The sequence below is a fragment of the Anguilla anguilla genome, chromosome 1, assembly GCF_013347855.1.
Source record: "Anguilla anguilla isolate fAngAng1 chromosome 1, fAngAng1.pri, whole genome shotgun sequence".
NCBI classification, from domain to species: domain Eukaryota; kingdom Metazoa; phylum Chordata; class Actinopteri; order Anguilliformes; family Anguillidae; genus Anguilla; species Anguilla anguilla.
In genome coordinates this window covers 77,967,097-77,978,311 of record NC_049201.1, presented here as the reverse complement: position 1 = coordinate 77,978,311, position 11,215 = coordinate 77,967,097, and positions in this window count along the sequence as shown.

The following is an 11,215-nucleotide window of genomic DNA, read 5'->3' as shown; positions in this document are numbered from 1 at the left end:
ACAGCGCCAGGCTCTGGGGGGGGGGGGGGGGGGGGACTGATTTACTGCCACTCCACACTTCTTTCCCCTGGCAGAAGGGAGGGGGGAAGGCGACTGTGTGTGTGTGTGTGTGTATGTGGGGGGGGGGGGGGTATTACATTATGGTACTATTTGTTGTGGCCCCCCCACAGCAACAAGTCGTGTGGGATGTAATTCTGCCCCCCCTTGCCCAGGTCTCATTTCACCCACGCCTCATAGCGCGCTTCTGATCTTGCGTCTGTGTGGGCCGCTGCCCTGTCCTGCCAGGAGGATTATGGGTAATTTTAGTAGATTGCTAAGCATTAAAAAAGAAAAAAAAAATTTCATTGAGTCCTCTTGAGACCTAGGTCCCGCCAAAACACCTCTTTAGATTCTTCCTTGGCCGAGCTCGCTCGCTCACGTACTCTGATTGGTCCAAGCCCTCCCTGGACCCTTCCTTAACCACGCCCATTTCTTTCCGATTAGATCATACAGCTCATTCTGTGGCATTCTGTCACACCCGCGCGGTCATCGTTATTCGAGGGAACGCGATGGCACGCTGCTTTTGCACCGTATGGCAGGTACGGCCGCCGCACGTGCGAAGCACAGGCTTGTAGATAATTTACGAGCTCCACGATGCCTTTTACGTAACAAAGCGGTCGCTTTTAAAACTTCTGTTTATGAAAGTAAAAGCTGAATATGATTCGCTTCCATTCCCCCCCCCCCCAAACCCCCCGACATTCTCCAACCCGAAAACCCACCCGCCCCTGCTCCCCCCCACACCCCCAGCACAATGGCGGGGGGCCCAACGCCGACGGACCGGCGGTAATCAAACACCGTCCTGAAGAACTCTGCATTCCATGTGTCGCCAGAGGGGACGAAACAAAAAAAAAGAAAGAAAAAGAAAAAATGAAAAAAGAAGAAAAAATGTTTCTTTTTTTTACTTTCTATGATGCTGCACCCAGAGAAGAAATGTGACGGCGGTTTTGTAATGGAGTTTTGGATGGCGGTTTTGTAATGGAGTTTTGGATGGCGGTTTTGTAATGGAGTTTTGGATGGCGGTTTTGTAATGGAGTTTTGGATGGCGGTTTTGTAATGGAGTTTTGGATGGCGGTTGTATAATGGAGTTTTGGATGGCGGTTTTGTAATGGAGTTTTGGATGGCGGTTTTGTAATGGAGATTTGGATGGTGGTTTTGTAATGGAGATTTGGATGGTGGTTTTGTAATGAAGTTTTGGATGGTGGTTTTGTAATGACGTTTTGGATGGCGGTTTCTGACGTACTATAAATTACAGAGGTCTAGCGGGATGTGTAGGTCTCAGAGCAGGATGGTTTTTATTGACAGTTCATACTGCACAGCATGGACTTTCTGTGTTGTTTTACTGCAGTATTATTTTTCTTCTCTCGCTTGTAATAACCCTTGCTTAACCATCGGAACTACGGTCAATGAAACCCACACAAATACACAGTGAGACAGAGGACCGGACTGAGAGAGCTGCACTGTGTATGTGTGTATGTGTGTGTTAGATAACGTGTGTATATGTGTGTGTTAGTGCGTGTGTGTACGTGTGTCTGTGTGAATGTGTGCGTCAGAGAAGAGAGAGCTGTCCTGTGTGTGTGTATGTGTGTCCATGTGTCTGTGTGTGTGCATATGTGTGTGTTTGTACGTGTGTGTGTGCGTGTGTGTGTTTGTACGTGTGTGTGTGTGTATGTGTGTGTGTGTGTGTCAGTGAAGAGAGAGCTGTCCCGTGCGTATGTGTGTGTGCACATGAGTGTATGTGTGTGTGTCCATGTGTGTGCGCGTGTGTGTGTGTTTGTATGTGTTTACATCCATGTGTCACGTGTGCATTCTCATACATCTCAGACTAATTAAAAAGCTATTAAACTTTTACGCGCTGTTCTCTCGCTGGAGATCCGCATCCTGTGGGCAAATCTGCTCGATCCGCAAAAGTTAGCGTAGTAAGTGGACATTCCATTTTTTATAAAACGTGAGATTAAATGATTTATTTGGCTCCTGTTTACTTCCAGACGCCATTAATTATCAGATTTTCGCACGACCGTGCCAAAGATCTGTTGTTGTTTAGCACATCTGTTCCTGTGAAGGACATGTGGTTGTGGTCTTTTGTCAGGATGGATGAAATTCAATTGCTTCATTTAGCTTGGCTGTGGCTTGCTGAAGTATGTAAATGTGCTACAGATATAAACCACAAGCTGGTAAATACAGTGTGGGCACCCAAGCACTGTGTGCGTATCTGTGCTTCATCTGTTTGTTTGGTCACAAAGACTGTGCTATCCCTAAGTGACCTTTGACCTTTGTGATCAGCACACTGCAGGGCGACCTCCGACCCAGAGCCTGTGTAGCTCGTTGCCCTGACGACACACACCTTCAGTTTTATTTATTTCATTAATAAAAACCTGAAATTTTTTTCTTTTTCTTTACTGTACAGGGACAGCATTCAGACAGTTTGGAAATCTTGAATCACACATTTTTTAATCGCAAATTATGATCAATCCCATTCTGAAAGGCGACATTTTATGGACACTGGGTACTGCCTTCCACTGATGACTTTCCAGTTCCTGTCACCAGTGTGTTGCTCTGCATTCGTTTAGCAGGACTGGGCTGTCAGACAGAAGCGCACGAGCGCGCTCAAATAGGACAGATAAGAGCAGCTGTGCTACACAATCCCTGGAGAGACCAGAAGTGCAATCAGTACATAAACGGACAAGTGGCATTTTTACACCGAGCGGGCAGCACAGACCCAATTCGTTAACAGAGCGTCAAAAGAAGAAAAGAAAGCTAGCTAGACTCTCCTTTTCTCTCACTCTCTATATCATTATCCCTCTCTCTCTAGACCCATCGATAATGTCATTTCTATTAGTATATCAGAATGTTTGATCCTTCTCACTCTATCTCTCCAGGCTCTCCAATCTATGTTATATGATGTAATGTATACTATATTGCTTGATCTCTCTCTCTCTCTCTCTCTCTCTCTCTCTCCTTCTCTGTTTTTTCTCTCAGTACGTCACCGTCACTGTAATGCCCGGCGTACGGCGACTGACCTCAGGATGTAGTTGGCGACGTAGAGGGCGGTTTCTGGAAACATGGCTCTTCTCCTCCTCATGTTCGGCAGGAGCGGAAGGAGAGGGAGAGGCGGTCAGTCGCGATCGAACGGCAGGGGGGCTGTTCTTCCAGACCCCATCCCGGGACTCCTCCTTAAGTACGGCGGGAGCGAGGCGTGACCCAGAGGGCGGCCTTGGGACGGGGGTGGGCGGGGGGTGGGGGGGGCAAGTCTCGGCTTTCGGAACACTATACCCCCTCAGGTGAGATGCGGGACCCTCTGAAATAGAACAGCTTTGGCCGGCCCTCTCAGAGGGGGCCGAGGGTCCCTCCTGGCTCTGGGACCAACCTAATATGGGGTTCAGCGGGGCGGTTTGGGTTTGAGCCCTTTGCCAGTAGGACGTCTTGGGATGGGGGTGGGGGGGGGGGGGGGTGGGACAACGCCGAAATTCATCAGCGGTGACAGCAGCAAACGGAAAAAAAGGCTGAAGGACACAGTGTGGTCATCTGGATGGAAACAGGGGGGTGGAGACCAGGACCTGAACCATGAGGGTATTGGGTCTAATCCCACCTGTGAAATACCAGAGATGCCCCTGCTGTGTATCCTTTACACGACATGACATTAGAGTGGTCTGCATCCTGCCCGGAGCCCCAGAGGGAATTCTGTGATTTTGTTGACCACTGGGCCTATTCTGGGCCTCTCAGTGACGTTGGGTTGGGTACAGATCTTCTGCGAAACCCGGAAGTTGACAAACGGTAGCCTGGCAACGCTTCTGCCAGCTGTTAGCAACGATTGACAACAATGGCGCAAAGCTTTCAGTTTTCGGAGTGTACCCTTTTCGCTCAACTAGCAAATTAAAACAGCTGTATTCGACAATCCAGGAGTGACAAACCAACCCCCCCCCACCCCCTCATTTCACTTCTGGGGGGCCATAGTAGATAGAGGAAATTTGAAAGTAGGAAAATGGCCTATGGGCAGCCTGTGCCTAGATCCATCAAACTCTTCAACTCAGTTTTCTTGAATCCCTACATACTGTGTGTGTTTGTGTGTGTGTGTGTGCGTGCGTGTGCGTGTGTGCGTGTGTGTGTTTGTATCATAAAAGAAGTGCAGTAGAGTGAGGATGCACACACACACACAAGCACAGAAACACACACACACACACACACACACGCACATAAAGACACAACCCTTATTGGATCTAGAGCTGAGAGCCATGCTTTTAATCTATGATGATTGGATGGTAACTCTGTGTCTGGGTCTGCTGGTGCGATCTCAGAACCACCTGTTGGGAAATCTGCATAGAGCTCCTGTTGACACACAACCAAAATCCGACCCTCTTTCTGTCTTGCAACGTGATTGGCTGGATAGATTTACTAAGGTCTTTGGTGTGTGCAAAACCTTTTAGCACAAGCAAACCCAGTAATGATTGGTCATGATGTTTGTTTTGCGCCAGTCATTGGTTTTGTTATCAGTTTTGCGTGTGGTAAAAAGTTGTTAGCATTTACTAACCGTTAGCATGTGCTAACGGTCTTAGTAAATCAGGCCCTTAATATTATGATTAACCATTTTCACATTTATCAAAAAAATAAAATTGTCAGACTACAATACAATATGGAGCATCGCGTAGTTCTGGCAGGCCACGAGAGTCAAGCGCTCCGGCTGAATCAGCTGATGGCTCAGCTGAGTGATGTTCGCCTATCACAGTACATTCACTTAACAGTCTACTTAAACAGCCTCCCTCTACTCATTCGGCTGCTCCTCCTGCATGCAAGCTGCTGCACGTTGCTTTGTAAATCCCCTCCACCACCCCAGCTCCATCCCTATGTGTCAAGAATTTGCATTGCTCCATCCCTATGTGTTAAGAATTTGCTTTGCTGCTGGATCTGTTCTGTGTGTACCCCTCTAGGGGGGTTTGGCTGCTGGCCTCCCGGCCTTATCCACGCGGGCTGCGTGGTTGGCGGGAGAGCTCCAGAACAGAGCCATACCGCCAAACATAACTGTATTGCCTGTATTGTCAGTAAAGATCTACTTTGATGACAGCGGTCCTGACAGAAGTGATAATCGGTGACAAACGTGATTTCTGTGATGCTAAAAAATGAGCACCACATACCTCTCGTAAATATTATGATCTGGTTAAAGATAAGAGGTGAGAGGTTTTGATTTCAAGCCTTTGAGGCAGCAACATGTTATGTAGACCTAGGCCTTTCACAAAGCACACTGGAAAGTAAATACGCTTTGCTGGAGGTTTGCGTAACTGGGGAAGGATGTTTCTTTGAGGCCCTTGACATGGGCTGCGATTGATGTACAAATCCTGAATTAAAATGAGAAGAGAGTGAGGGGAGAGGGGTATGTAGAGAGAGAAAGAGGGGATGAGAAAAAGGGGAGAAGAAAGATAGAAAAAGAGAGAGAACAGGGGGATGAGAGGGGAAAAGAAAGAGAGAGAGACCACCTGGTGAATATTTTTGTTGTGAAGTTGGTTAAACACCATGTAGGGATACACGTGACCACCCGGTTTCATTTGGTTGGTGATAAGTGAATAAGTGAAATATTACTTGCCAAACTAGGATGTAACCAGGCTACACCTGTGTATATCACTCAACCTACATTTACACGCTTCTAGACATCTTGATTCTGGATTTTCCTCAGTGGATGAGAAGAGGGGGATGAGAGAGAGAGAGAGAGGACAAGAAAGAAAGAGAGAAAAGAGAAGGTGGAGAGAGAAAGAAAGGAGTAGTAAGGCCCTGTTCACTCAAGGAGGGCTTCCGTCAGGCTCTACCTGATAAGACTTTGAAGGGAAGGAAGGAAAGAAAAATGCATGGAATTTACACTGATAACCCCCTGCCAACCTACCCAACCGACCAACCCAACCAACCAACCCAAGACCTCACACCCCAGGAAGAAGTAGACAAACATCAGAACAGAAGCAGAGGTCAGCTTGGATCAGCGGCTGGTTTGGGGAATTGTTACAGAGGGAGGAAGAAGACCCCCCCCCCCCTCCCATTCCCAAACTTCTCCTTGCACCCATGCCCCATGATGGATGACTGGGTGCCCCTGGTGGCGGTGCGGTGGGGCGGGGAGGGGGTGGTGGGGGCGTTGAACATACCAGAAGGATGGACTGTTGAGAGAAGCCCCTCCCTAATTACACATCAGGGGTCTCAGAGAGGACTCTAGGTTCTGCAGAGGCCCACAGTGGTGCCTGCTTGCTTTTCAACACCTAAAGAAAGTGCCTCAACCCTATGGCAGTGTAAATAAGTCAGTGTTCCAGAACTCCATCGCTCTCAGTTACAAAGCGGTGATTGTGACATCAGCATTAGAGTGTTCCGTTAAGAAAATTCTAATCGCATATTTGTGATCTCACACCTTAACGGGTTAATTTGCGACGCCTATTGGGACATTCCACCCAACCCCCTTTCGGAGCCATACGTGACTGCCGATCGACAGGAAACCTCAGAAGCCGCTCCCTCCTGAGCCTCTCCCGTCTTCTGTGCGGCGTCCCGGGCCTTGGCTAATCTCAAAAGCTCGGGAGGAGGCCGTCAACACGCGTAGCAGGAGACAGCACACGCGTGTGCGGGAGGTGCCGGCGAAGGGTTGTTCACGCTTACCGCGAGGGCGAGGAATCAGGTCAGTGCTCTGCGCTCTCCCCGCACGCGCCCACAGCTTTATCCTGTGTCTCTGAGCGCCCGTGAGCCTCGCAGTATCGCCTGTGGGGGCTTCGGTCTCCTCGCTGGGTAATGGGGACGTCCTGACCCAGCAGCCAGAGCTGTCAGACTTCACATTGAGGCCCGGGGGGGTTCCTGATACACACGCACACACACACACAGACACACACACACGCACACACATACTCACACAGACAAGCACGCACACACACACGCACACGCAGACACACACACACACACACACACGCACATGCACACGCGCACACACACTTCACACACGCAGACACACACTCACACACACACGCACACGCGCACACATACGCACACACACACACACACACACACACTCATACGCACACACACACACACACACACATACACACACACACACACACACACACACACGCACACACACACACATACTCACACAGAAACCCGGCCGTCTGGTTCTGCAGGCCGCTCTCTGTTGCCGTGGAGATGGCGGCAAGCGTTCCAGATTCTGCCGTCACCACACAGCTGTGAGGCCGCGGGCCTCCGCCGTCCTCCTTCCCACAGAGACGCGGCTCGGCCCCGGGGCATGCTGGGACGGCGGGAGGGCTCGGCACGCGATGGGTCGGACCCCGCTGTCCGCAGGGAGGGAATCCTGCCCTCCGACCTCCATGGATAAGATTCGTGTGGCTTCAGATTGGCTGGGTCTCCCAAAAAAATGACTTCCGTGATCTCAAAATCCCGGAATGTGATCTCAAAATCCCGGAATGTGATCTCAAAATCACAGACTGATTATATCAGAGACATGATCTCAGCCACTCTGGTCAGGGCTGCAGATGGGGGGGGGGCACTTTGTCCCGAGCTGGGACCCAAGGGGGGTCCAGGATACTGGGGATAACATTTTTGAATCTGTTGCTAAATATATTGGGGGGGGCTCCCAATATATTTTGTCCGGGGGCTTCTGAGCTACGATGGCTTCCACATTAAAGTAGTGGTTTCATAAATAGCTACTCTTTCGTGATTTTTGCTGTATGTCACTGGGTAAGATACATTACACATTACAGGCATTTATTTAGAGTCTTGCAACTCTTTTTTTTTAACTTGGCATTTACATTGCGTCCATTTACACAGTCGAAGATCCAATGCGATCGTAAGACCTCTCTGTAAAAGAGGCCACAGGAGACTCAACCTTGACAGCGTTCAGTCACAGCTGAGTCAGCGTTGAGTCTTCTATTTAAATCACTAGATCCTCAGTCCTCTTGTACCTGCTACGGGACCCAACGCTATGCAGTCGGTCAACGCACTGACAACAATCGACTGTGACGCTAGTGACTCAGGACCGTGTCTGCTCCTTGACTCAAACTTAACGCGAGCGCTTTCGTGAGTCACTCAGGATAAGAGTGGCAGTTAAGCGTGTAGATGATGATTGGGGGCGACATAGCTCAGGAGGTAAGACCGATTGTCTGGCAGTCGGAGGGTTGCCGGTTCAAACCCCGCCCTGGGCGTGTCGAAGTGTCCTTGAGCAAGACACCTAACCCCTAACTGCTCTGGCGAATGAGAGGCATCAGTTGTAAAGCGCTTTGGATAAAAGCGCTATATAAATGCAGTCCATTTACCATTTACCATGATAATGTCAGATCTGAGCGGGAGAAGCGGACACAGCCACGCACGGAACACAGGCCACATGACTGCGACTGACAGGCTGAGACCAGTTTAACCCTTCTCAGGTGTGAGGTCACAAATGTGTGATTAGAATGTTCTTGATTGAGAACATTCTAATGCTGATGTCACAATCACTACTGGGGATTGAAAGTGGTGGAGTTCTAGAACACTGACTTCAAAAAAAAAAAATGTTCCCACCATGTTTCTTTCCTAATAAAATGAGGTTTATCTTAATGAGGTTTAAAATTTGGATGAAAGTTAAAAGGGTAGATAACGTTTTTTTATCAACGCGGTGCATGCTTTATCTGAAGTTAACTAGATCCCTGTTAATTATTTGCATTGATTGTTCTGTTATTGAAAGAACATCTAAAGCACCTGTTCCAAAAGTGGGCATAGCTGCCAGAGATGGGGGGGGGGGGGGGGAGGGGGGAGGGCCAGGAGCTGAGAGGAAAGAGAGAGCAGGTATGCAGGTATCTCAACAATATTTGTTCAAATGTGACTTGAAGCCTGGAGGAAACGTGTGGCGCGTTATCTGCTGTTTTGCCCGAGAGAGAATCGCAGTGGCACCTTTCACACACTTAGTTTACATAGCCCGTTTTCACGCCCCTGCGTCGATCGCGTTCGCCATTGATTTTTTTTTTTTTTTTTTTTTTTTTTTTGAGTCGCTAGGCGATTCCGAGTACATCGCTCCAGTTACAACCGCCCCGTCGTCGCCAGTTTGAAGCCGCGTTTCGCCCGAAGGCGACGATGGAAATTTTGTTCGTCTGATAACCTTTGGTAATGCTAACGAGGGTTCGCTTAGCCTGTTCATTAGCGTCTCTCTTTGACCTCCATTTTGTATGAAATGCAGCCGGCTTGTCAATACCGGTGGGGCAGCAGAATAATAAAACGGTGCTATGAGAACTAGGCTTGTAACTCTGGGGTTGCAGGTTCGATTCCCAGGCGGGTCACAATTATTGTACCCTTGAGCAAGGCACTTAACCGTATAAATGATTTGATAAAATGCGCGTTAGACCGCTAAAGGCAATGTCAAGATAAATCGTTAGCCACATTCGCGCTACAAGCTGTGAACCCCATTTGTGAGGTCCTTCTGGAGTGTGTGACATAAACGCACCGTGAGAACACAGCGATAAGGTTTGCTGTTGAGCTGTCAAACACGCGCACGCGCACACACACACACACATGCATTTACATTTATGCAAACACATGCACGCCCACACACAAACATCGGCGAATGGTTGAAAGGTGTCATTCAAAATAATGACATTTTTTTAATGTCCAGCAACGCACATACACAAATGCGTATGCATTTATGCAAACACAAAAATACAAAAACACATGAACATACACACACAAAGACACACATTTATAAGAGTTAAAGACTCAGTTTGTTGTGTCAAGCACATGTACATACATGCATACATGCACAAAAACATACATACAAACATTGACAGACTTATTGCTGTACGTCATTTGGAAGAATGGAGTTTGGAATGAATAGGTCATTTGGGAAGTTTGGAACAAACAGCAAGGAGCCCGTTGAGAAGAAGCTATTTGAAAAACGTGCACCCCATCGTCGGTTGAGGTTCATAATTTGGGGGGGAAAGGTGACGCAGATGTTCTCAGATGCCATGACCGTCGTCCCACATCGCTTCGTAAGACAGGCGTGACACAAATCTTTCTGATGAGCCGAGCCGAGGCAGAGGCATCGTGGGAATCGTAGTCGCCGGGTGTCTAGACGTCTGGGTCAGACCCGCTTTGTCGAGCTGTTACGCAACGATGCCACCCACGGCATGGCGCACGATGCCACCCACGGCATGGCGCACGATGGCGGCCCGTCTTCAGGGAAGCGGAGGGCAACGGGTGTGTGTGGGCGGGCCCTTCATCATCGTCATCGTCGGCGGCGGCAGCTCAGTAATCGAGGCGGGGGGAATCCCCACTGTGCGCTGTGCCAACGGCCAAAGGAGCGATCGCGGAGCACGCGTTTCACCGCTACCTGGACGTGAGGTGAGGGTACGGAACCTGCGGTGTGTGTGTGTGTGTGTGAGTGTGTGTGTGGTGTGGGTGTGACTGTGTGAGTGTGTGGTGTGTGTGTGACTGTGTGTGTGTGTGAGTGTGTGTGTGGTGTGGTGTGTGTGTGTGTATATGTGTGTGTGTGTGTGTGTGTGAGTGTGAGTGTGTGTGTGAGTGTCTGTGTGAGTGTGTGTGTGTGTGTGTGAGTGTGTGTATGTGTGTGTGTGTGTGAGTGCGTGCGTGTGTGTGTGTGTGAGTGTGTGTGTGTGGTGTGTGTGTGTGAGTGCGTGTGTGTGTGTGTGAGTGTGTGTGTGTATATGTGTGTTTGAGTGTGTGTGTGTGTGAGTGGGCATGTGTGCGGGCGCTGAGTCACCATTAGCCAATCAGGAAACAGCCAGGTAAACTCACAGGGGAATGTGATGCTTACCTGGCTATGCGGTGAGCGATGGGCTCCACAGGTGCCTGACAGGGGCAGTCATCGTACCCGTAGCCCGTGAAATCCCACTGCGGGGATTTCATAGGCCCGTGTTCTGGGGAAGAGCCAGGCCAGGAAGCTCACATTCTCACACCCGGGACAGGAAACTCACCTCTTCAGATTACTCCTCAAAGTTTCTGTTTATAACATTAAAAAAAAAAAAAAACATTGCCCACGCTTCGTCTAGCAGGTGCTTGTATCAAGATGGTGACACTTATGCTCGTAACTTTGTCTATTTCTAGCTCTCGAGGCGTTTGCTGAGGGTGTGAAATCTGCTTTTGTTAGTTGATTTTGCTAAAAGCATCTGCTAAATGGCTGATATTGTCATTTGAGGAGAGACTGAGTGGTGTCTCTCACACACAA